Raw genomic sequence first — 27,558 nt, forward strand, 5'->3', positions numbered from 1 at the left:
TTTTAAAACAATTTTATAATGCTTCTCTTTATTGATAAATACCTAAATGCTTCATAAAGTTTACCAAGTTATACCAGAAAAACAAAATAGGTACAGACCTATAATCTCTTATCTGAAATTCCAAAATCCAAAAGCTAGGAAAAACTTCAGGGTTTTTATATTTTTGGTGAAAATGATCTGACCTGAACTGAAGACCAGCTATTGATGGTCACTATTTATCTTACTGACTGTGAACATTCAAATGTTTGCTAGGAAAGCATTAATTTGTTTGATCATGGGGGTTTGCCCCAGATTTTGCTGAATGTATTACATAATAATATAGTATGTGCACAATATTACCTTTCTAAAACTGAGGGGTGGCTGGGAATCTAAGCTCTTAAGCATTTTTGGACCCAAGAGTTTTGGATGGGAGATTGTAAACTTTTCATATAAACTAAAACATAGTATTTTTCTGAATTTAAGACTACATAAGCATTTAAGGAAATCTAAATTTATGGAATTCGGTATAAAGCAGAAAGTCTGACTTGGAGAAACAGTAGAAAGACCTTTTTTGTAACCTTGTCTTATCAATATCACCAGTAGCATGCGAAGATTCCAAAGAGCAAATTACAGCAAGATATACTACACTCTCTCCAAAGAAAGCTGGGCTTTTCTGCTAGCTTCCTTATTTCATCTGGCTTACAACATTAAGCATGTTAATAACCAGAGCTCTTTTGAAAGTCATTTGACCAAGATAGCCTTCAGATCCCTGGAGTTCAAGCAAAAGTGCATAGTAAATCTAGTGTAGTAATTTGGAATATGGATTGCAAATACAAAGGGAATCTATATTTAATCTATCTCTAAAAATCATACCTTAAAATCACTGGAAAGGAGGATGAAGTGTATAGTGCATAATTCTATCCTTGTGGAATTTTGGCTGACCATCAAAATACCTTTTGATACCACAAATCTGCTTTAATCTTTAAAAAGTTCTGCACTTGACCAAAAAGGTTTTCAAGAGCGATGGTGCTGAAACTTGCTGTGCGGTCAAGCGTTGTATTTGGAGTTCTGCATCACTCACTGAGTTATCACCTAAGGAAAATAATGCATTCTACTCTCTGAGAATCATGACCACGCAAATGTCTGTTATCTTGTGTGTTAAACCTGGCTGACAATTAAAGAGAGCAAATATAGACATGCGTAAATACTAGATATTATTTTTCAACCTGAGATGTGGAAACAAAAAAACTTTTAAAACCTCTTAAGGACAAATAAACTGTCAAAGGAGCTGAAAAAATGTACATGGTGCAATTCAGTGCTGCTTTGTTCATCCCTTTGAAAGCTTGACTGTGGTCGAAACAGGATTAAAAAAAAAAAAAAACAATGTCCAATAATAGAAATGTGGTAATTTTGCTTAGAAATTATTAAAATTTCTAAATTGTAATTAGAACTTATGCCAAAGCAACAAATGTACAGTGGTCAGCCTGCCTTCTAAAATATTGTAAGTATAGAGAATAAAATGTAAGCTTAATAAAGGGCTATGACACAGGTGCTAATTATACTCCCAGAAAAACAGAGTCATAGAGCAAGGGCTCCCCATGAGAATATTCTCTTGATGCCTTACTGTGTTCAAAAATATTATTAAAAGGTAACTGATATTCATTTAGGTTTTGTTTCTGAATTTTCTTTTCTGTATGAATTTCTAGCAATTATCATTACAGAGAAAAAGGAAGGGGAAAGGGTAGAGGAGGCAGAGAACAGATGGAAAGAGAGAGCCTATAAAACTTTCCCACTTACATACCCTAATCCACCAGCATAAACACTAATGGCACTTTGTCCTGAGATGTGGAGCTTTTGTTTGTCTGTTTCCTTCATCTCATATTCTGTTTTTCCTGGCTGTGTTGTTGTTTAGTCTACATTTTTATTTTAGCATAGACTCTACACCTTCCTAAGAGTAAGCGTTTCATCCTGTTTTTTGAATTTCTGGCACTCAGAATCAATAAAAATAAATATCCAAAGAGGCTTACAAAGTAATTTCCTAACTATCCTTACCAAATAAAGTTTAAAATAAACAAAAACCAAGAGCTCATCAAACGAAACAATGTGTAGTTGGCACTAAGTTTTAGACTTTCAAACTCTTAACTCATTTTGTCAGAAAAGGTATAAAATGATCAAATATACTAGAGTAACATGAAGACCAGCAGAAGCTATTGTTCAGAGATTTACTTTTTTCTGAGAAATAAAATTTGCTTTTCTAGCTTCCCTTCCAATGTCATGACAAAATAATGATACGATATAAGAAATAAAGCTTACAACTCCATTGTAGCAATTTCTGTTTTCACAGACCTGAGGTCTGCTGGAGCTGCCCAAGTCTGTACCGCATATTACAAAGGACAGTGCCTCTGAGGTCAGAGCTGTTGTTACAGTTTTAGTTTCCATATGTTCAAATGGGAAATGCTTCCTTCAGTTAAGCTCACTAATTTTGATTTCCAGTATACTAGCCTTCTTTCATAATTAGACATATAAAAATTTTAACTGAAAAGGCAGAACTAATGGAAATAATGAAAATATCTATTCAGTGGTGATGCCTCTGTCTGGTTAACATGACTTTTTGAAAAGAACCTGAGGCCGCCAAGAGGTACTATACAGCCATAAACAGTCCCCAGGTGGGAATGGCAAGCAACCTTTTCATACCCTTTCTCCTTCTTCTCTGACTGTAATACTTCCCGATTCTATTTAGGAGCGTGTCAAATTCATTCTTCCAGCTTAGCACAACTCGCCCCAAGTCATTTCCTATTTCCTCTCTTGCTGTGAGCAGAGACACATCTCTGTAGGAGCCCACTGGTCCCAGTGATCATCTCCTTGAACGGAGCACGTGCAGGTGGAGCTCTGGGCAGCCAGGAGAATGTCTGCTTCTGCCAGAAACAAGCCTTAATAGAGTGGTAATAAACAAACAGAGGAGGGAATGCAACAACAAAAGAGAACACCTCCCGAGCTTCAAAGTCCCCAATAAACAAAGGCAGCATTTATGAGACACTCGTATTACAAACTTTTTTGAAGATTGTTGATGACATTTTATAAAACAGAAACCTAGTCTAGTGCCCTTGGTCTACTGTTTAAAAATCTGTATTGTTGAAATTAAAAGAAATTGGAGAATAAAAGTCTGTTCTTTATTAAGAAAATAATTTAGAGTACATCCATTTCTTGACCTCACTACTCATTACACTTCCATTAAGGGCATTACTTGGCATATTAGTCACTTTAATGCTAAACTTTTGCTCAAAAAAAGCACACATTCACTTTTTAAATTCAGACTAAATGAAAATTATTTTATTTTGGCTTAATTTCCCTAAACTGATTTTGAAAATAGCCTTTTTTATGTGTACTCAGTACAATAAAACCTACCTATCACCCAGGGACATTCTAATCCCTTCCCCCAAAAAACACTCTCTTAATTGCAGCCATGACAGTATTATGGTTTCCATTTTTCTTTTCTTTTTAAAAAATTTTTGAAATCTGTCAGTGTATTGACTGACACCAATGGAAAAATACAAATATATCAAATGATTATTAAACACACTTAAGATGATGTGATTTTTATTTTATTGTTACAATTTTATAAATGTGCACTCAGTTCAGAAGTGACTAAGCGTATTTATTTTCAAAAGAAGCCAAGAGAGCACATATGAAAGGGGGCTGTATTTCATTTATTATAACTGGGTTAGTATTATATTGTATCATTCTATCACAGACAATAAAAGCAATAGATACTGATATTCAAAAAAATTATCTTTTGATCATCTTAAATTTCACACATGTAAGTAAAGCAAACAGTTCACGTAAGGGAGTTCTGTGTACAGAAATCTCACTATTCCATATGCAATAATTCATGCATTGCCCTGCAAACAGAGTTCTGCATTATTTAGGCTTCCTGAAGAAACATACAGGTGGAACAAAAGGGTAACTTGTAATCAGTAAAGTTAAAATCTCTTAAAATCCTCCATCAATACCCCCAACTGGGGGAAAAAAAAAACCCACAGAAAAGTAAAAACAGTCTGTGCGTTTTGCAAACACAGCTTCAGGAAATGGCCCCTAACTCGCCTTTCCAATTGTACTTCAAGTTAATCACTGCCAGTGCTAATGGGCTTTTGGGCTATTCACAGAGACTCCAATCCTCCTTCCAGCCCTGTGGGAGGGTTGTTCTTCTGGCCCATCTGGCTGAAGTTTGTCCTCTAATAAGCCTTGCTCTGGCCAATGAAAGACGAGCACAACGGAAATGTCACTTCTCGGGAGAAGTTTTAAGATCCACATCCTCTTTCCCCTGGGAAGTTCATCTCCAGATGGAACCTTCATAGGCTGTGACTCCTGAGTGACGACGATGAACAGTGCCTTCCCTGTCAACCCACAACATACGTAGCCTGAGTGAGAAGTAAATTTGTGTGGTGTTAATCTACTGTGATCTTAGGATTCTTTTTTAACGCAACCTAACTTAGTGCACCCTAATATCATAGAGAAGCAAGAGCATCCACAGGAGACAGCAAAGTCAGCCAATACCTATAACAGGTTTATTCAAAATAACATAAATCAAGTTTACAAATCTATAAAAGGCCACTCGTTTTTCCATTTTAAATCCAAGCCTGTGTATTTTAAAAGACATATTGCTTTCCATTAAAAAACTATTTTTTATTATAATGAGATTTTTCAGCAGTGGTAGAGGTTTGAAATAGTCGTCAATGGTAACAGTAATAACATTTACATTTACATAGCACGCTAAAACAGTTTAAATTCATGTTTTATGTTAATTTTCTAATGATTGAGGGAGGTGTGATTTGAAGTTTCTCAGTTTTACTGTGCATGTCTCATAGGGAATAATACAGCAATTCATATGTCAACACTGATTGAAATGCACTTTGAAAAATAATAGCAAAGTAAGTGAAAATATTAGACTTAAATGTTTAAAAGGAAATTAAATACTATCTCTATCAGAGAGAGAAAATGGTTTTATCCTAGATGCTCAAATGCATTACCATATAAGAGAAGGAAAAAAAAAGCAGTGTGTTAGACTACTTGTCAGAATCCTAGAAATGTCTCGAAGAAATCATTTGGAAGTTAAAGAGCACTCGCTCAAGGTCTCAGTGTGCACTCACAAGACATGACAGCGTTGCAAATCCCTGCTGAATGATGTGGCTTCATCAGGCCTCTCAGGGAAGTAAAACCACAAAGAAAGTCACCAAACACTATCACCTGTGAACCATGAGATATGACAGTGTCATGAAGTGACTGAGCATTCTACTAAGCTGGGCAGGTGACACTTGTCAGACGGTTTCAGGCAACCTAATTAACAGAGAAATGTGCGAAAAACACTAAGACACAGAGTCATCCAATACCAGTTAAAAATTCAATAGAGGCAAAAAAAATCACATATTCTTTTGCCAAATATCAGTCTTATTTAAATGTATTTGTCAGAGTGTGTATGTTTGAGTGTTGTGTGTTCTACCACATTTGACAAGTACTTATTGAGGGCTTATTGTGTAAAAGTATCTAGACTTGGCAGCATGGACAATACAAAGATGTCTGAAAAACAGCCCTTGGTCTCCAAAACTTTACAACCTATGTGTGCCAAGCATTCTAAGTCTTAGCAGCAGGATGCACATCCTCTAGAGCGCTCTGCAACCCAGCCCATGCTCTGATTATCATAGACTTAAAAATACTTAGTTGAATGAATAAAAAATAGCTGAGAATAAATCCCCTGAATTTATTTTTTAATACATAAACTTCAATTTCTGAAAACTTGCCATTCTTGCTTTAAGCTATTCACAAAGCCCTCTGCAATAGGTTCTCTCTACCCCACAGCATGATGACTTTGTTACACAAATATTGTGACAACTTTGTAAGAATCATGATACTGTAATTGAAAGCATTAACTAATGCTTTCCATAAAAGAAGAGTGAATAGTTCAGTTACAAATGGCCAAGAGGAAGAAAAAGAAATAAAGGAGTCATAATTCTAAGCAAGAACACTGAAATAAAATATTCCAATGAGATTTTGATTCCATTGTTAATTTGGAACAGTGATGACAAATATTTGGAATTTTAGTCTTAAATTGTACACACTTTCTATCCCTAAAAATACAGTAGGGAAAGTAAGATTTATCAGTGTTCAATCCTGTAACAGATGGCATGCCTACGTATGTATACCTGTATATTTATGTATTCTTTCTCCCATTTATTCCTAATACCAGCCTACGGAAAATAAAGCATACTACCAGGATGTTTTAGGTTGCACATAACTAACAAGCAAAACCTACTCAAACTGGCACAAAGGCTTACTAACTTATAAAGGAGGCTTTGTTGGTTAATTTACTTGCTCACCAATATCCTCAAAAACTTAGATTCTGTTCAAACTTTCTTTGAGCCATACTCAGCATATCTACCCTGTCTTCATGGTTTTAGAGGCCATCCCTGTTGTCTGCTGCTCCAAGCAGGCAAAATATCTTTCAACAGAAAAGGAGGAGAGTTATCACTTCTGTATGTCTTCTCATAAGCAGGGAAATCTCTCCCAGAAAATTTGCAGCTCACGTACCGCCACCCCGTCCCCCCGCATCTCTTTAGCTACAGAGGGTCACATGCCCACCCATAAACCTTTCACTGGCATGAGTTAGCAGCAGTTCAGGGCCTCCTCTCAGAGCACATGACCACATAGGGAACAGTAAACACAGTTCCTTCGAAATCAGAAATTGGCCAGCAAAGCACAAGGTGTACATGGAGGGTAGGAAATCAAGAGCGTCTGCTATAAACTTATTCCTTCTCATGGACAGGCGATCCTATTACTCACAGAGACCCTATTTGCAAATTTTCCTACTCACTAAAATTTATTTGTAACCCCAAAATCAATACTCACAGTACTTTTGTAGTCATTCACAGACATGTGTAGAGCAGTGAAAATTCTGAGTCACCCAACGTGAGCCCTCTTCCAGCTGAGGTCAAAGAAGATGACACTGTGTCTTTTCATTTCGGCTCTCATGCTATAACGTGTCCCTTTCCCAGTCTATTCAGTGCCATGTTTTTCAAATTTTGTACCTCTTGTCGGTGATTTCACTAGTTTAAAATGGCCCTCAGAATAGTGCGGAAATGTTAACTAGTGTCTAGTGCCAGAAGGCTGTGATGCACCCTATAGAGAAAATGTGGTAGATAAGTAAGCTTCATTTAGGCATGAGGTATAATGCCACTGGCCAGGAGTTCAGTGCTAATGAATCAATAATACATATTAAGATGTCTTTAAACAGAAATATACACAAAACAAGGTTATGCATTGATCTGTTGATGAAAATGTGACTGGAGGCTCACAGGAACCTCACCCTGTACTGGCCCTAGGAGCAATGGTTCAGTATTCCCTAACTCAGTGTTCACAGCAGCCTTACAGAACATAACTACCACAAATAATGTGAATTAACTGTGTAACAAAACTAACATATAAAACTGGTTCATCTTAGTTGGACTTTATCCTGAGAGAAATGGAAAGACACTGAAAGCTTACAAGCAAGGATAACCTTAAACAGATCTGCATTTCTAGAATATCATTCTGGATGCAATCTGAAAACCAATTAAAAAGAAGGAAGATTGCATTTAGGAAGACCAGGTAAAAGGACTATTGAAGTAATCCAGGCAAGAATTTGTGATAGAGGCATGCGAGTGGAGCAGGAAGCTATGACCTAGAGTATAAACTGTCTTCTTCTGAGACCACAGAAAACAGAATCCCCAACAAAGTAAAGACTGGTCACCAAGAGAGGATGTAAGAGGGATATAGAGGGGGGAAAAGTACGGTGAAGTTTGAGAGGGAAAAGCAGGCAGAACAGAGATAAAAAGAGGACAGAAGATTCAATGTCAGAATATTGCTGGGTACCAGCCAAGTCTGGCCCCATTTCAAATTCTCATCTAAAAATCTTAGCAAGAACCTAGTTCACAGCCTCTATTAATATTAGAGCATTAAATTTTAATAAGTGGAAAATGGAATTCATAAGTTTTCTCAGTTGCATCCAAGAGGGAGTTGACCAGTCATTTGTGATTTTACACATCTCTTGGTTGAAACAGAGTTACAAACACAGAGCTGAACACTGGATATATCATGTAAATGTGTGACTGTCCCTGGAGGACTTTCTGTCCCCAAAGTAATGACTGAATTACAATTGAGTTATAAATATGATAGTCCCATCTGTGATCAACATTAAAATTTTCCTGATGTAGTATTTAAAGTAAAAATATATTCTAAACCTCCCAAAGCTTTCAGAACTGAGCAGTTAAATAAAATAAGAATTAGGATTCTTAATTTTTACTATCATGTCACATTTCAGTTGGAACATTTTGGAATCTGCAGTCTTGTCAAGTATCCATGGAATTATACAAGAGAAGTAAAGAGAAGAGAGAGAAAGAGAAATGTCCATGGTAGAGGATGGTGAACTTCAGAATGCTGGAGCATATTAAATCCTTTTCTCCATCAAGTATCAATGTCTAGTGCACTGTCACTCCTAGTTTTTATGACATGTGAACAATCTTAATTACTCATGATAAGAATATTGTAATGCATTGTGCTGTACTGTTTCCAAATCGTTAATGCTAATATATGGCCACAGGCAAACATTTACATGCTGCGCATTTGAACCATGTTGTGGTTCTGGATATATTATATAAATAAACACACTTGGATAACCCATTGCACTATAATCCTTTAAAGTAAACTGTCCTTCAAAAGTCTTAGCTTTTCAGCAGGTTCATTGAAACCTTTCAGATAATACTACCAGTCAGAAAGATGATCAGTGAAATTAGAAAGAAGGGCATCATTTTCTAATATTAAAAGAGATACATGAAGCTTGTATTCAACTTGATTCCTACTGCTGTTGATATTCTGCACATGGTTTGTGCTGAGTTTCCCATAACTAGAATATGGTATTTTTCATACTATATTTATCAAGGTAAATGCAAGTTGCTGTAATAGGTAAGTCCCAGTTTCTCTATGGCTTAACACAATAAAAGTTTACTTTTCGCAACAGAATCTGCCAAGGTGTTCTAGGTTGGTCAGCCATCCACATGGTCACTCAGGGCCCATGCTGCTTCAATCTTCCTTCAGGCTCTGCCCTCTTCTTGGTCCTGGGAGTTCTCTTCGTTCAGCTGAAGGATGGTGAAAGAAACTATGGCCCAAATCCACCAGTATTTTAATCACACTGGTCTGGAATCCACTTATCTGTATATTCCATCAGTGAGAACTAGTCATACAGCCCTGCCCACAAGGGGAAAGAAGCTGAGAAATGCAGTTGCTGGCGGAGCAGTCACTGTCCCAACATTGTCTCTACACCGGATCAGGCCCACAGACTGTTCAGCTAGGTGTCTCTGCCACACACGTCATTTGCCTTCCTTTTCAACATCCATTGCTTTTAAAAATCTAAACTACAAAGGGAGTCAAATCATCATCCACATTTCATATACAATGAATCCTTTTTGTAGAACAGAAATATCTGTTACATCTCTTCACGGTACTAAATTAAATTTCAATTATATCTGGATATTTATATCAAGTAATCCTGATAATAATAACAAAATTGGGATTAGAAAACTTCAGTATATACAAAGAATATTTATCCTTTCCTATCTCATTCTTCTTTTTCTTCCAGTTTTACTGAGATATAACTGACACACAGCCCTGTATAAGTTTAATGTGTACAGCATAATGCTTTGACTAGCACGCATCATGCAATGATTGCCACATAAGTTTAGTGAACAGCCATCATCTCATACAGATATAAAATTAAATAGAAAAAGTATGCATTTTCCCAACAAACTAGTGAATATAATAGAAAAGAAACAGACTCACAGATGTAGGGCAGGAACTAGTGGTTACCAGTGGGAAGAGGGAAGGGGGAGGGGCGAGATGGAGGTGGAGGATTAAGAGGTACAAACTATCAGGTACAAAATAAGCTGCAAGGATGTATTGTACAACATGGGGAATATAGCCAATATTCTATAACAACTATACATGGAGTATAACCTTTAAAAATTGTGAATCACTGTATTGTATACCTGTAACATATAATATTGTACATCACCTATACTTCAATTTAAAAATATGATAGTATAAAATAAATTCATAAATAAATAAAGTTAAAAAAAGAAAAAATATGTATTTTCCTTGTGATGAGAACCCTCAGGATTTACTCTCTTAACAACTTTCACATATAACACACAGTAGTATTAATTGTATTTATCATGTTGTACCTTACCTCCCTACCACTTATTTATCTTATAACTGGAAACTTGTACCTTTTGACTACCTTTATACAATTCTCCCTCACCCGACTCCCACCTTTGGTAACCACAGATCTGATCTCTTTTTCTATGAGTTTGTTTGTTCGTTTGTTTGTTTTTGAAATATAATTGACCTACAAAACTATGTTAGTTTCTGGTATGCAACATGGTGATTCAGTATTTCTATACATTTCAAAATGATCATTGTGATAAGTCTCGTTATCATCTGTCACCATACAAAGAGATGCATAATTGTTGACTCTATTCTGCACACTGTACATTTCATACTCGTAACTCCTTCATTTTGTAACTGAAAGTTTGTACCTCTTAATCTCCCTCACCTATTTCTCTCCCCCGCATCCCCCTCCCTTCTGGCAACCACTTGTGTTTTTCCCTGTTTCTATGGCTTTCTTTCCATTTAGTTATGTTGTTCATTTGTTTTGTTTCTTTAGATTCCACATGAGTGAACTCATATGGTATTTGTCTTTGTCTTACTTATTTTACTAAGCATAACACCCTCCAGGTCCAACCGTGTTGTCACAAATTGTCACACACACACATACACACAACATCTTCTTTATCCATTCCTCTACTGATGGGCACTTAAGTCACTCCCATATCTTGGCTATTGCAAATAATGCTGCAAGGAACATAGGGGTGGATATATATTTTCTAATTAGTGTTTTTGTTTTCTTTGAATAAAAATCCAGGAGTAGAATTGCTGGATCATATAGTAGTTCTAAGTTTAATTTTTTGAGGAATCTCCATACCAATATCATTTCCCATAGTAGCTGCATCAATTTGCCTTTCAGCCAACAGAGCACAAGGGTTCCCTTTTCTCCATATCCTTCCCAACATTTGTTATTTGGTGGTTTTTTTTTTTTTTAATAATAGCCACTCTAATTGGTGTGAGGTGATATCTCACTGTGGTTTTGATTTGATTTCCCTAATGATTAGTGAGGTTGAGCATCTTTTCAAGTGCCTGTTGGCAATCTGTATGTCATCTTTTAAAAAATGACTACTCAGGTCCCCTGTCCATTTTTTTCCCATCACATTCTTTACTCCTTATGATGACATGTATTTTCACATTTTATAAACATACAGCATAGAAATGTTAGGTACTGCTAGAAGATCCATCAGGGTTTAATCCATCAGTATCTCAGTTAGCATCTTGTAGGCTGAAGTCCAGTAGAATAATGATCTTATTTACTTGTATTTTTTCAGATCTTACCAAATGGCTAAGACTCATACTGACAAAGCCTGACCCCACTGATCAAAGCACCATCATTTGCTCTTAACATGACTTTAAGCAATTGTGGAATCTAAATCTTACTGTTTTCCTCACTGCTGAAGAAATCATACATGAGTCAAAGAAAGTAATTGTTTACCATTTGATTTCAAATAAACAGGGCAGTAAATAGAAGATTTGTGTGGACTATAAATATAAAAAATTACCTTGAAATGATCCTAAAGATATTTTAAGTAAAGGAAAAAAAAGCTCCCATTTAACATGAGGCAGAGAACTCCCATTTAAGATGAGGCACAGCATAAAGGAAATAACATGCCTTTGGGCTCAAAAGAAATTATGCTGAACTTTAGCAGTGGGATCAAAAGAGAAGAAATAATTGAAAAATGTCGATGACCAGACTACTATGCTTACTAAAGAATGTTCTTGCTACTGAAGGCCAATTAATTGACACAATAATTATTTTAAAAGCATAGTAAGGATGCAATGAAGTAAGGGAATGTTTCTTCTGAGTATTTTCGAATAGACAGCTGGTAGAATGACATGAGGTAAGGATTCTATAGCAACTCTAAATATACTGATGGACAAAAAACATAAAGTGTAAGGACTATGAAACAAAACACTTTTCATGCTAGCATGGAGGTTTACCTAAGGGTCAACCTTAAACTATAATTTTGCCTCCTTCACATTGTCCTGAAATTATTTCAAGTTTTAATTAGAAAATCTGGAGAAAAAAGTTTCTCTAGAATAATGGAATTCTGCTCTTTTCCATGGAGCCACCCTAAATATGGCTCATATATTTCTCGGATAGTTCACAACAAGAATACTTTCAGGTTAAAAATGGCATCTATTGGATATCACGATAACCCTTTTTAACAACACACTTTGGCATGCATTTGTTTTTAATTTAAAATTAGTGAAAATTAATTTTGTCTTAAAATTTTCATGCCACTTTTGGGATGATTGGAGCTACCCTGGAGGGTGATGAAACTGGAGTTGGGAATCACAGTTTTAGTCTTTAGAGAGAAAGAAGCAATTCCCATAATTTCAAAATCATTTCATTAGTGGGTATATATGGTCTGAATTTTCAAATCTAGGGAGCTGACCATATGCTCCCTCTCCTTTGAAAGAAATAGTGGCAAAATGCAACCATTCCACTTGGGAAGAACTGGAAATGTATAGTAACAAAGAATTACAAGTATGAATATAAGGGTACTTAATTATGTGTATTACTTAATATAAATGTGTGGTCTCTGTAGTAATTGCAAAGCTTTTCTTTCCCTAAAGTTATAGAGTAACATATCCTATCTTGGAATTACCAATAGGTCAGCCAGCAGCTGAGTGCAACCAAGAGGGAAAGACGAAGAAAGTAAAATGCATTGCAAAATAGGCACTATACTCTACTGGAAAGAGTTGCTCCACAACACTTAGCATTATCTGTGACTTTTATTGTGTGTATTGTTAATAAGACATCAGGTTCCAGGGGTGGCAATATTCACTAGGGGCCAGATTCACTCCCTAGTGAATTCAAATTAACAGCACAGCCCTACAGATTTCTAGGGAAAGGTTATAATGCTGTCAAAAGCACAGCATATTGTTAAATCATGTGTTAAAATAAGATCCAAAAGTCACAGTAAAAAAAAATTTTTAACTGCAATTGTGCAATGAAAATATTATTTCTAAAAAACATACATTGTTTTCTAAAGCAAAATATGTTCTGTATTTAACATTTTTGTATTAAGCCATTTTACAAGCATTCTTGCATGGAATTCATGGCATTCAAAGCAACCTTCCCACCTGATCTGAAAGCTCACTGCATCCCTGGGTGTTCAGGAAGGTAAAATTGTATTCTTTTTTACTCCTTTATAAAGGAGGAGGCGGTGAGCAGACAGATTATATGGGTTATCCAAAGTCACAAGGCAGAAAGTGGCAGGCCCAGGAACCAAACCTCTAATGACCAATTCTATCACAGAAAGGGGCTGTCAAGCATTCAAGTGGTCTAATACACACTTTCACCTTCCAACATGTCTAAAACATGCTTGGCCAGGGCAAACAGAGCCCTAATTCATTTTTACATTTGCAAGGTAATAAGCCTAAAATGAATTAAAAGGCATATCATGCCATGGCCTTGGGAAAAAACATCCTCTCTCATTGCCATTACAGAGAGAGACGAAATCATATCAAAGTAAGCTAGACAGTTAAAAGGGAATAGGAAATAAAAAGGAAGTGGCCAAGCAGTGCTGGTGGCAGCTGTCTGAAAGGGAACATCAGCAGGATCAAATAACAGAACTTTCTTAGTCGATTCTTGAAAGCACAAACTGAAAAAAAAAAAAAAAAACCATACATACACCATTATGCTGAATCCAAATACACACACACACACACACACACACACACACACTCTCACACACTCAGTTTAGTTTTAGAAGGTATAATGGTGAGCCTCTCATAGGCAGACCAGATTAAGCATCAAAACCAAACATCTTTGAAGTCAGCATAGACAATCACTTACATGGCCTAGTTTGAGATGAGCTGAAAGCTCCCATCTCTTCACGTCCGGCAGGGGGCCTGAAATCCCCTCCAGGAAAGCCATTTCTGAGGAATCAGGCTCAAATGCAAATATGTGACAAGGAGGGAAAATTGTAATCTAGATTTACCCATTAATACAATAGTTCATGGGAATATCTGGAAAAGAATCAGGCATTGTAAAATGCATAGAAGGGAAGAAGGTGAGGAAAGGTCCAAAGCAATTTACTGTGCCTAGAAAAGATGAGCCTTGCCACTGGGAAGCTCAGGAAATTGCTCCATTTGGTTGAAAGACTGTCCATTTATGAAGCCTGGAGAGCAGCCCGCTAGGTGGTATATTAATGAATTCTAAAGATCTCAAAGGGTTTCCAGGCAGCATGTTAAGTAGTTGGTCTAACCATATGCAATTGGTTACCTGTCTAAAATCTTGTAGAGATTTTCTTCCTTTCTCATCCCCTTGGCAAAGCCATTATACATCCGGAGCCTACTCACCTGCCAGACTTCACCTCCTACCTTTCTCCTCTGCACAATCCCCCTTCCCTCCACATATATATATGTACCCTACATTCCAGATGCACTAAATTTTATGAATACACTATATTTTCTTATCTCGGAATCTTTCCTCCACAGTTCCTTCTGCCTGGAATTGATGTGCAAAAAAACACGCATTTGGCAGCTCATACTGATTTTTAAAGGCTCAACTCAAAGCGTTCCTCCAGGAAGCCATCGCCCAGGCTAGATAACATGACCATTTAAATGTTCCAAGTTCCAAGCACTATAAACAAACAGATCCCAATTAGAACTTTATTATTCAAAATACTTCAGAAAAATGAACAGAAACAACTGCAGACCAGATACACCCTAATCACTTCACCAACTGACTTACATAGCTCAAAATGTACAAAAAGAACCCAAAAAGGGTTCCAAGGAAAAAGCAATGCAGCATCCCATAATTCAGAAAATCAAAGTAGAAGAGTTCAACCCTAAAAACAGAAACAAAATGCTTACAACGAATCCATGCACAAGTGAGACCCTTCTTTTGTTCTTAGTCTATTTCCAGAATTCTCAATTTTGAGTTGTTAAAATAATAAAGTATAGTTAAAGGTAAGGGGGCTTTTTAATCGTTCACATTAATAGCCCTAGTGACAACAGAAAGAAAAATACAATGCGTAGCTTAAACTTGGAAAAGTATAAGGTTTTGTTCACCCACTGTGTAAAAATTTTTCTCCCTTAGAAGAGCATATCTAGTCCACTAGTTCTTCAAAAAACAGGAGGAGATTATTGTGACCTTTGAATTGAAAATATCAGTTTGAAGCTGGGCCTCTACCTTGAAAATAAATACACCAATAGAGTCAAGAGCAAATAGCAATTCACGTCGAAAATAATTAGCTAGAACAGCGGGGTTTTTTAAGTGACCCTTTCTTCAAGAACAGATGTGAGTAAATATAAAATATTGTAAATTGCTTAATTAGGCTTTTGGGTCTCTAAATAGTTGTGCATTTTTCCTTTACTTCAATTTATTATGCTTTATGATGGTAGTCTGTTTTTTCTATACTTTGCAGAATACCCTATGTACCTAGGAAAAGACTGTTACTTGGAAATTAGTGAAGAAATAATGATCATTCATTCATTATAATTGATTCTGATTATAGAGAATGAAGTAGAGATATAATGACCTGGGTTTTATTTCTGACTCTGAATTTGACCATGCTTGGTCATTTGATTTAACTGGAATTCTAGTCAGTAAGTATAGAATGGATAGGTCATGAACGGTAACCAACCACTGAAATAAAACTGTGTCAGGTAAAGGTGTAAGAAGACTCATGACTGTTGGCTGCAACATTTGAAATACACATGTAAGTACTATGTCTAAAATTGGATCTATTTTTAAAAGTATCAGTAGACTCTTTTATAAAATAAAATATTTTATTTCCTCTTGACTGATAGTAAATGGAACGGCCAATATGTGTGAAAAGTAAAAGCTTCCCAGGATTTTGTTATGAAGGCTAAGGAGAGTTAGCTATTGGATGACCTTCACCCATTGGAGACAATATCTCTGCTTTTCAAGTGCTTTTCTGTATCTACAGAAACCATTTGAGTTGGAATTAATAGCCTGAACATAGGCATGATTTAATCAAAATGTCCTTGGTGCCTAGTCCAGCATTTCAATTTAAGAATTGAAATCCAGTTTCTGTATTCTAAAAATCAAATCCATTCTCTACGGAAAATTTTTATGCAACATCTTGGCACCTGCAAAGCTGAAAACAGACCCAGCCTTATTTAAGTGAAAGTAACAGCAAATTGGGGATTTGAACAATGGCAGTAAAATGCAGTTAAGTGTGGTTGTGCCAAGTTTCAGTCTAGAGACAGGGGGTTTTTATAGCACATTATAAACTCCTGAAATGGGAGGTTATGAGAGGATCAGTTCCCTAACTGTGTGGTTCTAGCAGGCTCTGCTCTGCTGCACTCTTTATTCTCCTGCTGGGAGCTGTGTCTTCTGAGGCGCAGAGCACATCCATCAGCCGTTTTCAGCTGTTAAGGCACTTCATTTATTCTAGTGTTCCCTTCATCTTATTCCCTTGCCTTTGCCCCCATGGACCTCAGAGATCTACAGTTCTCTTTGGCCTCTTAACAGGCATAACAGATCACCAGCTGAACCATCATCACATAGCCCTTCTTGCTAGGAAATTATTTCTCTCCTGCTTCAAATGTTCTTTCCTCTCACTTGGTGAATCCCTTTGCTGTGGTTCTTGCTGTGTAGTTGCCTATATGCAAAGAGATAAAACTTGGTCAAAAATGCTCACTTGCCTTTTGAAGTCATCTCTTGAGTATTATTGGTCCTTTGATCTTTGCCAACAGTGAGAGGAGATATATATATAACGTGAAAATACTTGCTCAAGAAAAGTAAGCATTAATATCATCAGGTCCCTATTATTTTGCCCCTGACAGATTGTTATTCAACCACTTGGAAAATGAACTCTATTGTCTATTAGTATTAGAATCTTCTCAGAATCTTCTCATGTTGAAAAGCACTTCCTTAAATACAATATTCTGTTTTAAAAAACAAGAAAGCTACTAAATTTTGTGAACTAGAGAAAATAAAAGGTAGGAAAACTCCCCGAAAGAGGTAATCTCAAACCCTTGAGATTGTTAATCATCTTGCTATACTAATATGCATTTCTGCTCCACACTATTTTTATTAATTAATGATGTATTAGATAGTCTAATATCTCCTAGAAGAACTAAAGTACAATTTACTCTTGAACAACTTGAGGGTTAGGGGCACTGACCCTCTTTGCAATCAAAAACCCATGTATAACTTACAGTCAGCCCTCCGTATCCCCAGTTCCTTCGCATCTGCTGTTCAGCGTTTACGGATTCAACTAACAGTGGATCATGTAGTACTGCAGTGTTTACCACTGAAAAGAAATCTGCGTATAAGTGGACCCATGTAATTCAAACCTATGTTGTTCAAGGTTCAACTGCACATGCTAATGGAAACATCACGAGGTTGATGGCTAGAAGGCCTGAATTCCAGTCTCAGATCTATGTTGATTAATCAAATGGCTTTGGGCAAGTCGCCTTAATTCTTGGGGCCTGAGTTTCCTCATCTGATTAAGAGCAGGTTAGAGTAGATCACTGTTATTCATTCTAAGTCCAGAGCTCCAGGAGGAAGTTTTGACTAGCTTCTCCTTTTTTCATTGTGTTCAACTCTATCCTTTCTTTGAGGTCCTGTTGGCTCCCTACTACATCCCAAGTAAAGGTCCATTTGGTATCAAAATTAACCTAGCCCAGAGAGTGGCCTCTGAGAACAAAGAAAGATCTCATGATAGAATAAAGATTCCAACAATACCTTGACCCTTCCCCAGTCTTGACCTAATCCAGTATTATGCAATGGAGAGAATAAGAAAGACATTTAACCAATTCCTACTGCAAACATGTAATTAATCTCCAGGACAGAGGGCTCTAGCATTTAGGAAAACATCTTAAGGGTCTAAAACTATAGTAAAAGCCTGCTGCCCATAGCAGGATTACATTGGTGACACCTGAGGCAGGAAAAGAGAGGTGGTGTCCAGTGTGGGGTGATAGCGTAGGAAAGCAAACAGAGCCTCAGGAGCCAACAGTGACAGTTAGTGGAAGCCAGAATGCGGCAAGGACCCATGAAGGAGAAGTACGATCTCTCTCACTCAGGTGCGGACACCCTGACCAGGTCTGAATATATCGGGATATTCAGAATCCCTATCAGCGCACAGCATGGAAGCTGGAATCACTATTTGGCTATTAAAGGTGAGAATGATGCTTGAAGCATAAGGATGAGAGCCTTCAAAGTCCCAGGCATTGACCCATCCTAATCCACCCCTTAACCCTTCCAACTGTCTTTCCTCAATGCCTCATTTTCTTGTATCTTTAACACGAAAACTGTTCTCCTGATCTATTCAAAAATGAACACATTCTCTGAGTAAAGCAGTTCAATACCCAGTGATCAAAATAGCTTAAAGACTTAAACATAAGACAAGACACCATAAACCTCCTAGAAGAAAACATAGGCAAACATTCTCTGATATAAATCGCAGCAATGTTCTCCTAGGGCAGTTTACCGAGGCAATAGAAATAAAAACAAAAATAAAAAAATGGGACCTAATTAGACATAAGCTTTTGCACAGCAAAAGAAACTATAAACAAAACAAAAAGACAGCTTATAGAATGGGAGAAAATACTTGCAAAAGATGAGACTGACAAGGCCTTAATTTCCAGAATGTACGAACAGCTCATACAACCCAATAACAAAAAAATAAACAACCCAATCCCAAAATTGTGCAGGAAACAAACATTTCTCCTATGAAGACATGCAAATGGCCAATAGGCACATGAAAAAATGCTCAATATCACTAATTATCAGAGAGATGCAAATCAAAACTACAGTGAGGTTTGAATGGCTATCATTAAAATGTCCACAAACAATAAATGCTGGAGAGGGTGTGAAGAAAAGGAAACTTTCCTACACCATTGGTGGAACTGTAGTTTGGTGCAGCCATTACGGAAAACAGTATGGAGATTCCATAAAAAACTGAAAACAGATTTAACCCTATGATCCAGCAATCCCACTCCTGAGCATACATCGAGCAACACTCTAATTTGAATATACGCACCTCAATGTTCATAGCAGCACTATATACAATAGCCAACACATGGAAGCAACCTAAATGCCCATCAACAGATGACTGGATAAAAAAGTCGTGGTATATACAAGGGAATGCTACTTAGCCATAAAAAAAGAATAAAATAATTCCATTTGCAGCAACATGGATGGACCTGGAGATCATCATTCTAAGTGAAGTAAGCCAGAAAGAGAAAGAAAAATACCACATGATATCACTTATATGAAATCTTAAAAAAAAAAGACATAAATAAACTTATTTACAAAATAGAGACATACTCACAGACATAGAAAACAAAGTTATGATTACTAGTGGAGAAAGAGAGTAGGGAGGGGTAAATTGGGAGTTTGAGATTGGCAGATACTAACTACTATATATAACACAGATAAACAACAAGGTCCTACTATATAGCACAGGGTACTGTTTTCAATACCTTGTAATGGCCAATAATGGGAAAGAATATGAAAAGGAATATATATATATATATATACACACACACACATATATATATATATATATGTATTTGAATCAGTATGCTGTACAACAGAAATTAATCCATTGTAAATCGACTATAATTCAATTAAATAAAATCCAGTGATCAAGAGAAGGCTATCTAGTCTCTGACTCCTCGTGCCCCTCTGCCTACTTTGCAGGCCTCTCTGGTTGTCTCCCTTGCATATCAGCACTGCTGTAGGAGAGAGGGCTTGGGAGAAGATACGTAAGAGCAGTAGTCCTCTAGACCAGATGACTGTAGAGTTGTAAACAGGATTGGGACCAGCTCTGGGTAAAAAGTAGGATTTAGGTGCAGGTTAGAGTTCTCTCCCTCCACATCCTCGGAAGATTGCAAACTAGAACAAAACACTCTATCTTCTCTATTTATCTCTCTTCCTTGCCTCTTTCTAGCTTTTTATTATCCTCTTTCACACACGCACGCACACACACACACAATTATACAAGGAAAATCACGTAAAATGAGAACATGAAAACTAGTCTTTATATACTGTTTATTGATAATTTATATCTTTTACTTCATTTTTTCAAAAGAGAAATAGATTTTTAAGTTTTTTATTATGCTTATCGGTGTTTATCATAAGATAATTACAAAATGTAGAAATGGCTCTTTCTTTCCGGACCTGGCTGAGGAGGAGGCACCATCATGGGAGCTGACATCCACCACAAGGACCGAAAGGTTCAGAGCAAGGAGCCCAAGAACCAGGACATCTACCTAAGGCTGTTGGTCAAGCTGTACAGGTTTCTGGCCAGACGAACCAACTCCACCTTCAATCAAGTTGTGCTGAAGAGGCTGTTCATGAGTCGCACCAACCGGCCACCTCTGTCCCTTTCTGGGATGATCCGGAAGATGAAGCTTCCTGGTCAGGAAGGCAAAACCGCTGTGATTGTGGGGACCACAACCGATGATGTGCGTGTCCAGGAGGTGCCCACGCTGAAGGTGTGTGCCCTGCAAGTGAGCAGCTGTGCCCGGAGCTGAACCCTCAAGGCCGGGGGCAAGAGCCTCACCTTCGACCAGCTGACCCTGTACTCGTCCGAGGACTACAACACTGTCCTGCTCTCTGGTCCGAGAGCTGTGCTGGCGTTTCGTAAAGGCCCCAGGAACCCCACACAGCCACACCAAACCCTATGTACGCTCCAGGGCTGGAAGTTCTGGGGCACCAGAGGGTGACGTGCCAGCCGTGGCTACAAAAACTAACCCCAGATCCTGCCTTATTAAAAAGATTTTGGATGCTTTAAAAAAAAAATGTAGAAATAGACTAAGGAAAAATAAAGGTCATTCAAGATGCTACAAGTCAGATAAAATCACTGTTTACACTTTAGAGCATAATCTTCCTAGTTTTTTCTAAATACAATTTTTTCTTACAAATATTAAATATGTTGTTCATAGTATTTTATACCCTAATTTTTTGAACTAAAAATATATCATGGACCTCTTCTGGTTTCAACAGATAGATATCTGCCTTCTCATGGCTAAATAGTATTCCATTTTATAAATGTACGTGAATTATTTAGAATCCTCATTTTATGAATATTTAGTAGTTATTTTCCTAATTTTTTTCTATTAAAATTAACACTGTAATGCTCATCCCTGTGTGACTTATGTGTTTACTGAACTATTTCATGATAAAAAAAAATTGCTAGAAGTGGAATTTTTTGATTAAAGGGTATTTTAAAGAATTTTGGTATATAATGCCAAATAACTCTCCAGAAAAATTAATCCAGTTTTGAACCCAACCGGAACACTTAATGCCTTTGGAATTCAGTTCGTGTAAGGTGTAACTTTTTAAATCAAAGGGTCAGCAGGTTTTCCCAACAAATTTATCTTTTTCTTCAACTGCATTAAAATTCCACTTTTACCACAAACAAGTATTATGCTTGTTTGGATTTATTTCTAGAACTTCTATTGTGTTATCCATATAGCCCTATACCTATACAACGCTGTTTCAATTACTACAGCATCTATTATATTTTAATACTCAGAAAGCATATCTCCTGTTACTATTCCTTTTCTCTTTCTTTTTTGATGTTTTTTTCATACATTTCTTTATCCAAGTTAACTTTAGAATCATTTGCACTTTCAAAAAAAAATCCACTGCTGTCTTAAAAAGAAAAAATTCACTAAAGTGATAACTCAGATTAAATTATTTGAGAGACTAGAGAGAAATTTTGACATAGTAGAAACAGCAAAAACCTGCATTTGAGCTTTGATTCTCAACTAAAGCTGTTGATTTGATGAGTTTTTTAGCCTCTCTGAACCTCAGATCTTCATCTGCAAAATGGAGCTAATGAAACCTACATGTAGTAGGTAACTGACATGCTCTTCAGCCACCCATTACTAGAAACTCATTCCTAAATTTGGAGAATTCCTCACATAAAAATACTTGTGAGAGCCACTGCCCTTCTAAAGACACCTAATAATGCCACATACTCACTCTTGCACCATCTTTTGAAGGAAAGCTCAGATAAGAGCCCCAGATTCTACCAGTGGCAGGCATACACCTCAGTTCTGAATCAGTAGCTGAAACAAGGAAAACGGTCCATGAGGAAGACTCTCTGGCTGTGAAGGCAGCTTCAGCAGTTGCTGGAGTAGCAGCAGTGAGGTTTATGATATAACTCAAGGGGAAGGAGCAGTGGAAGCAGGTTTTCCAGGGACCCCAGGGATTCCAGAAGGCTCTCAATATCTGTTCTTTCCTAAGCCAGCTAAAGTTGGTTTCTGTTGTTTGTAACTAAAAATCCTGCTACATACTACCCACCCTGGGCTGTTTGAGTAATGAAATGAGAGAAAGCATGCATTCTCAGCATTCTCAGTATATTCTCTTTCTTTTTGACTCCCCTTCTGCACCCTGATCTACCAAAACGGTGACCCATACAGGACTGCACCAAGGAGCCTCCTTCTCTTCTGGTTTCTGATTGAGTTCAGCCAATAGAAAGCCCCAGCAAGAGATGTGATGGAGGAAGGAGAGCTGGGGTGGGGGAAAGTTCTTCTTCTAAAGGCTTACTGCCCACTGACTGTATCCCTCTATTGAGCTGGCACCTGACAGCCAATCTTCTCTCTCTCTGAGTTCTGTCTGCCCCTCAGGTCTGAGAGTCATGAAGCCATTCTAATTCTACTTGTACTCTCACAAGTCCTTATGGTTTTTCTATACAATACCCACACATTTTTAAATTGTCCTATGATTATTTCCTTCCCAAATTTTCATTTTTAGTGTGCTTTCTATTTCTTACTTAGGCCCTAATATACAAGCAAAAGCTCCTACTACAGTGCCTGGCTTATAAGAGGGCTCCAGACATTTTCCATGAGTGAAAATATCAGCTGTATTCCTTTTTTCTCATTCTGTTTATGTGGTAATGCAAGGGAGGCAAGAATGAAATAAGAGTTAATTTTATGGACACCCTCTGGCGTTTTCGAGCAAAGGTTAGTGGAGTCTTCTGTCTCCTAAGACTCAGAGTAGGAAATCTAGAAGCATGTCCCTCAAACAGATTTTCCCAGTTCATTATCCTCAGTAGACACTCAACCAAAGTTTCTGGAACTTTGGCTCATGCCCCTTTAGACCCATGGTAATGTCACAATGCATACATACACATACAAATAACCACCACTACCTCCTCCCATGGCCACCTTCAAACTTGATGGGCATCTATCTACCTCTCAAGAACCTCCTCTCCCCGCATTCCACTCTCTGGTGTCAGGCCCGGTTTTGAATGGACCACAGCACTCTATCAAACTACAAGCAAAATTGTGCAGTCTCTTAGAGCAGCAAAAACTCCCTTCGACCGTTCTTTCCATGTCCATACAATAAATGATAGTAGATGCTACTCGACTGTCCAGTTTTTTCTGTATCAATACATGAGTGTGAAGTGCAATTAGCCATTGAAATAAAATTGGTAATGAATACTAATTACTTCATTCTATGGATTTTGGGGTAATGTATTCCAAGACTTTCCTCATTACTCTGAGAAATTGAGAGACGGCTATATAGCGATCTACAGAAATTCTGAAAAGTACTTAAAGCGTCAGACATTAGCTGGAGCTCTGTATAATTGGATCTGTTCTGCACCCCTTGCATATAAGTTTTCTTGAAGCAGAGCCCTGAATGCATAAAGAAAGGAGAATGTAGAGGGAAGAGCAGCTTCAATCTGCTTTGCTGTCATTTGGATCTTTCGAATTCTGAATTCTTTTGGCAGCTCTAATGTAACAGAAGAGCTTTTCCTTCAGTAACTATAAAATCTCCATTTGGAATGTTTTTCTCACACAGTTATGTGAACGTTGCCAATGGCTACTTTTCTTAAAATTAATTCTCACCCCAGATAATGATTTACAGAAGTTTACTGAAGTGCTGATAGTAAATACTAGGAACTGTAAAATAGGTATCTTTGCCACAGAAGAAACGTGCTTTCTCTACATGCTCAGATGTTCAAAAATCAAGGACAGTTTCATTAGATTCTGAAATAAATATTGAAAAATGTCACTCCTTATAATTTATTATACTCTGTGTTACAATCAGTAATTCCTATCATCACAACAAAAGCAAGATGAAATCACACCATAAGGACAGAAAACTGGTGACGTAAAGAGCACGCTGTTTGCTGGGAATACAGAGAAAACACAAAACTTGTTTTTCTATCAAGCAGGTTCCACACTTGGAGTAAAGCTAGATTCTGGTTTTAGTTCTGCCAGTAACAGACACTGGAAAAAGTCACTTGACTTCTCTTGATTTCTGTCATCTGCAGATGAGTAAGTCAGCCTAAATTATCTCAAGGACCCCTTCTAGCACCAATTTTTTTGTAAGTTCCCATGAATACCCAGTAAATTTCACCATGGGAAATCAAACTAGATCAAATCTAATCTCTCTCATCCTTTACCAGTAGGAATTTCTTTTAGAATTCCCTTTATTTGAAGATTTACTTTAACTTTCAAGATGATGAACAGCACTCTCTAAATCTGAAAGTCCTAGACAGAAATCATAGTTGGCATCAGGTAATGCATGTTTTGCTTTTGTGCCGAGAGCATCTGTCGCAGCAGAGGTAGAAGACACTTCTTAACAGGTGGCAGCTCCCCGGTGATGTGCAGTCTCCAGCCGGGACAGCCTGGAAAAAATGTCCACATTTTCTTAAATCACATTCTAATCATAAGATGTTAAACTTGGGGTCTTGCCATCTCTCTTTGGTGCTGCAAAGTTCACGCAGATCCTCACAGAAGGGCTGAGGCAGGAGGCAGGATGCCTGTGTCCTGACCAGAGTCCCTGCCTCCCATTATTTGACTCCGGAATGCCCCGGGCTGTAAATGAGAGACTGTGGAGAATGTAATGTGTGCCCCATCTGCAGCCGAGACACTAGCAACAACTCGCCACTTGCTCAGGTCTTCAGGATCGCCGGACACTGAATAGCACAATGTGGAGCCACATTCTGTTCTATTCTAGTCCATTTATTTCTGATGAGCTCAGGAGCAAGTGGATTGAATACATGAAGGTCAGCCAGCACTGTGGCAGGGTGAGAAACATGAGAGAGCAGAACTTCAGCTCCCAGCTCCAGTTAATGCAAATAAAAGAATCAGAAAAGATTGGTAACAGTTTGCAATGAGTGACCTCAGTACAAACTAATACACACACGTCTCCATTTCTTTCATTTTCAACGACTACTATTGATAAATACCTTGAATGAATCCATTAATCCATTAATCTTCCTTTTTTTAGAACCAAAAAAAAAAAAAAAGAAGAAGAAAAGAAAACCCCACAGGAGAAGGTTAATTTGTGTTCTGTCTCTCTCTCACTCCGTGCCTCTCCCTTCTTCCTTTCTCTCTCTAAAAACAGAAAAGAGTACTGGCAGGAACAGCAGTGGAAAGGCAAGGAAAATCTGCTCCAGAATAAATTGGTTGTGCTGAAACATTTGTAATTAAGCATGATAACCAATTACAGAAATACCTGGGGTAGTTCAGAGATTCGCTCTCCCACATCAGAGGTCCCCTAATCAGTCTGAAGGAACCAGACGCTGCTATAGAAAATAAGTAAGATCACAGCGCTTGCTAATGAGTCTCAAAAATGGATTTCACCGCATGAAAATGTTCATTGTCAGGAGAGAGACTGTTTTCAGAATCTTGCGGGTCATTTTCATTTGCATTTGATTGGAGAAAAGTCCTTTGTTCTTTTCTCCCTTCTCACATCCTTTACAACACTACCAGTTTTTTTTTCTGGTGATTTAGTATTTTTGTACCAGTGTGTTGTACCAAGCCCTAAAAATATACCAAAATAAATCCTTTTGTGCTGAGGTGGCTAGTATCCACTTCAATTATTACTTAATTTCACTGTTTTGAATGGGTTTTCTTGAATTTAAATATGCAAATGTATGAGACGGAGGGAAACTGTTTGACAGAAGTTACGGTCCTGAAACGCTGAGGGTGACACGGAAGCCTCGGGGTGTGTCATGTTCAGCAGCTTTTCAACTGTTCTCAGCGTAGTGGGAAAGCATTTTGAAGGCCACCAGTCAAAAACATGGGTAGGCCTTTAAAAATATGTGATAGCACATCACAAGTCTAATGAATAACTGCCTTTTTACAGAAAAGAAACACAGGGAGAAGAGGCAGATACATTAGTATCACAACTCTTGTTTATCTTTTTTTAACTTGACAAAGTAATTACATTTTTCCAGGTTAGTTACAAAACTATTTTTCAGACTCATTACGAAAAAGAAGTTAGATTTAAGACCCTTTGGCATTCTCTTACTACATTCCAATTTGTCTGTTTCCCTCTGAAAATACAGAATCTAGAATTGCACACAAGACTTTGGATGGGGTCTGACCATTGCCAATGCCAATGCCGATGGGGTGACAGTGACCTTCACCTCCTTCCTTCTCTTCTCCAAAGAAGTCTATGGCTCCACTGGCCTGTGTGGCCACCCGATCACCAATGATCCTTCCTGAGACTCTTCTAGATGCAGTTACTCAGCAGGGAGGGATTTGCTGCTCTTGTTGTTTTTTAAGATAGTCCTTTACTTTTATCGCTATTAAATTGCATCCTGTTAAAGGAAGCTTGTCAAAATGTTTTCAGATTTTGATTCTGTCATCTAGTATATTTGCTATCCATCTCTGCCTCAGGTCATTTGCAAATCTGATAAGCATACCTTCTGTGTATTCAAGTACATCATTGAAACATGAATTTAACAAGATGTGGCTACAAGCAGAGCTCCTCAGCCCAACGTGAGAACCACCTTCAGATTGTCATCTCCCAGTTAATCAGCAGCCATTGAGTAACTGCAATAGTGCCATGCTAGGCACTAGCAGGACTGCAAAATGGTCCAGTTAACCCTTCCTAATGGGGAGGTTTACAAGGATTTGAGCTGGAGATAAAAGACATAATAGGAGAGGTATTTCTTAAAGATAAGCTTGACTGTGCTGTCCATTAAGAATCGAAGTACCAGAAGCAGTAACTTAGAACACTATTATTTTACAAAACAAGAAGAGAGAAGCCTAGACTACAATCTTTATTTAAGAAGAGAAATTATTATTCATGAATGAGATCATTATATCAATTTATCTTCCATATATGTAATAAAATTAAGTAATCCTAAACTTATAGTAAGACAAGGATTTACTTCTATTCAATCCAATAAGCAATGGATAATGTGTTCCCAGTGTGCCAAGGACTGGGCTAGATAATGGGTAAACCAGGGTACAAATGTAACTTTCTTCTTTTTCCCTTCAGTCACTGAAAGACCAGACATATACACAGGCTACTATAACAAGTGTGATGTGTCATTTTAATAACGTACCAGCGGTCAGGGAACACCTCTCCAGGAAAATAAATAAATAAGTAACATTGATATTCTATTGAATCAGACCCTGGAA

The 27,558-nt window shown here is 37.5% G+C and overlaps 1 pseudogene; it reads left to right on the top strand.

The window, feature by feature from the left end:
• The first annotated feature begins 20,361 nt into the window (after positions 1-20,361).
• LOC105087029 (large ribosomal subunit protein eL18-like) lies at positions 20,362-20,913 on the top strand (annotated as a pseudogene).
• Positions 20,914-27,558: the final 6,645 nt, after the last annotated feature.

This window comes from Camelus dromedarius, chromosome 3 (genome assembly GCF_036321535.1).
Source record: "Camelus dromedarius isolate mCamDro1 chromosome 3, mCamDro1.pat, whole genome shotgun sequence".
Classification (NCBI taxonomy): Eukaryota; Metazoa; Chordata; class Mammalia; order Artiodactyla; family Camelidae; genus Camelus; species Camelus dromedarius.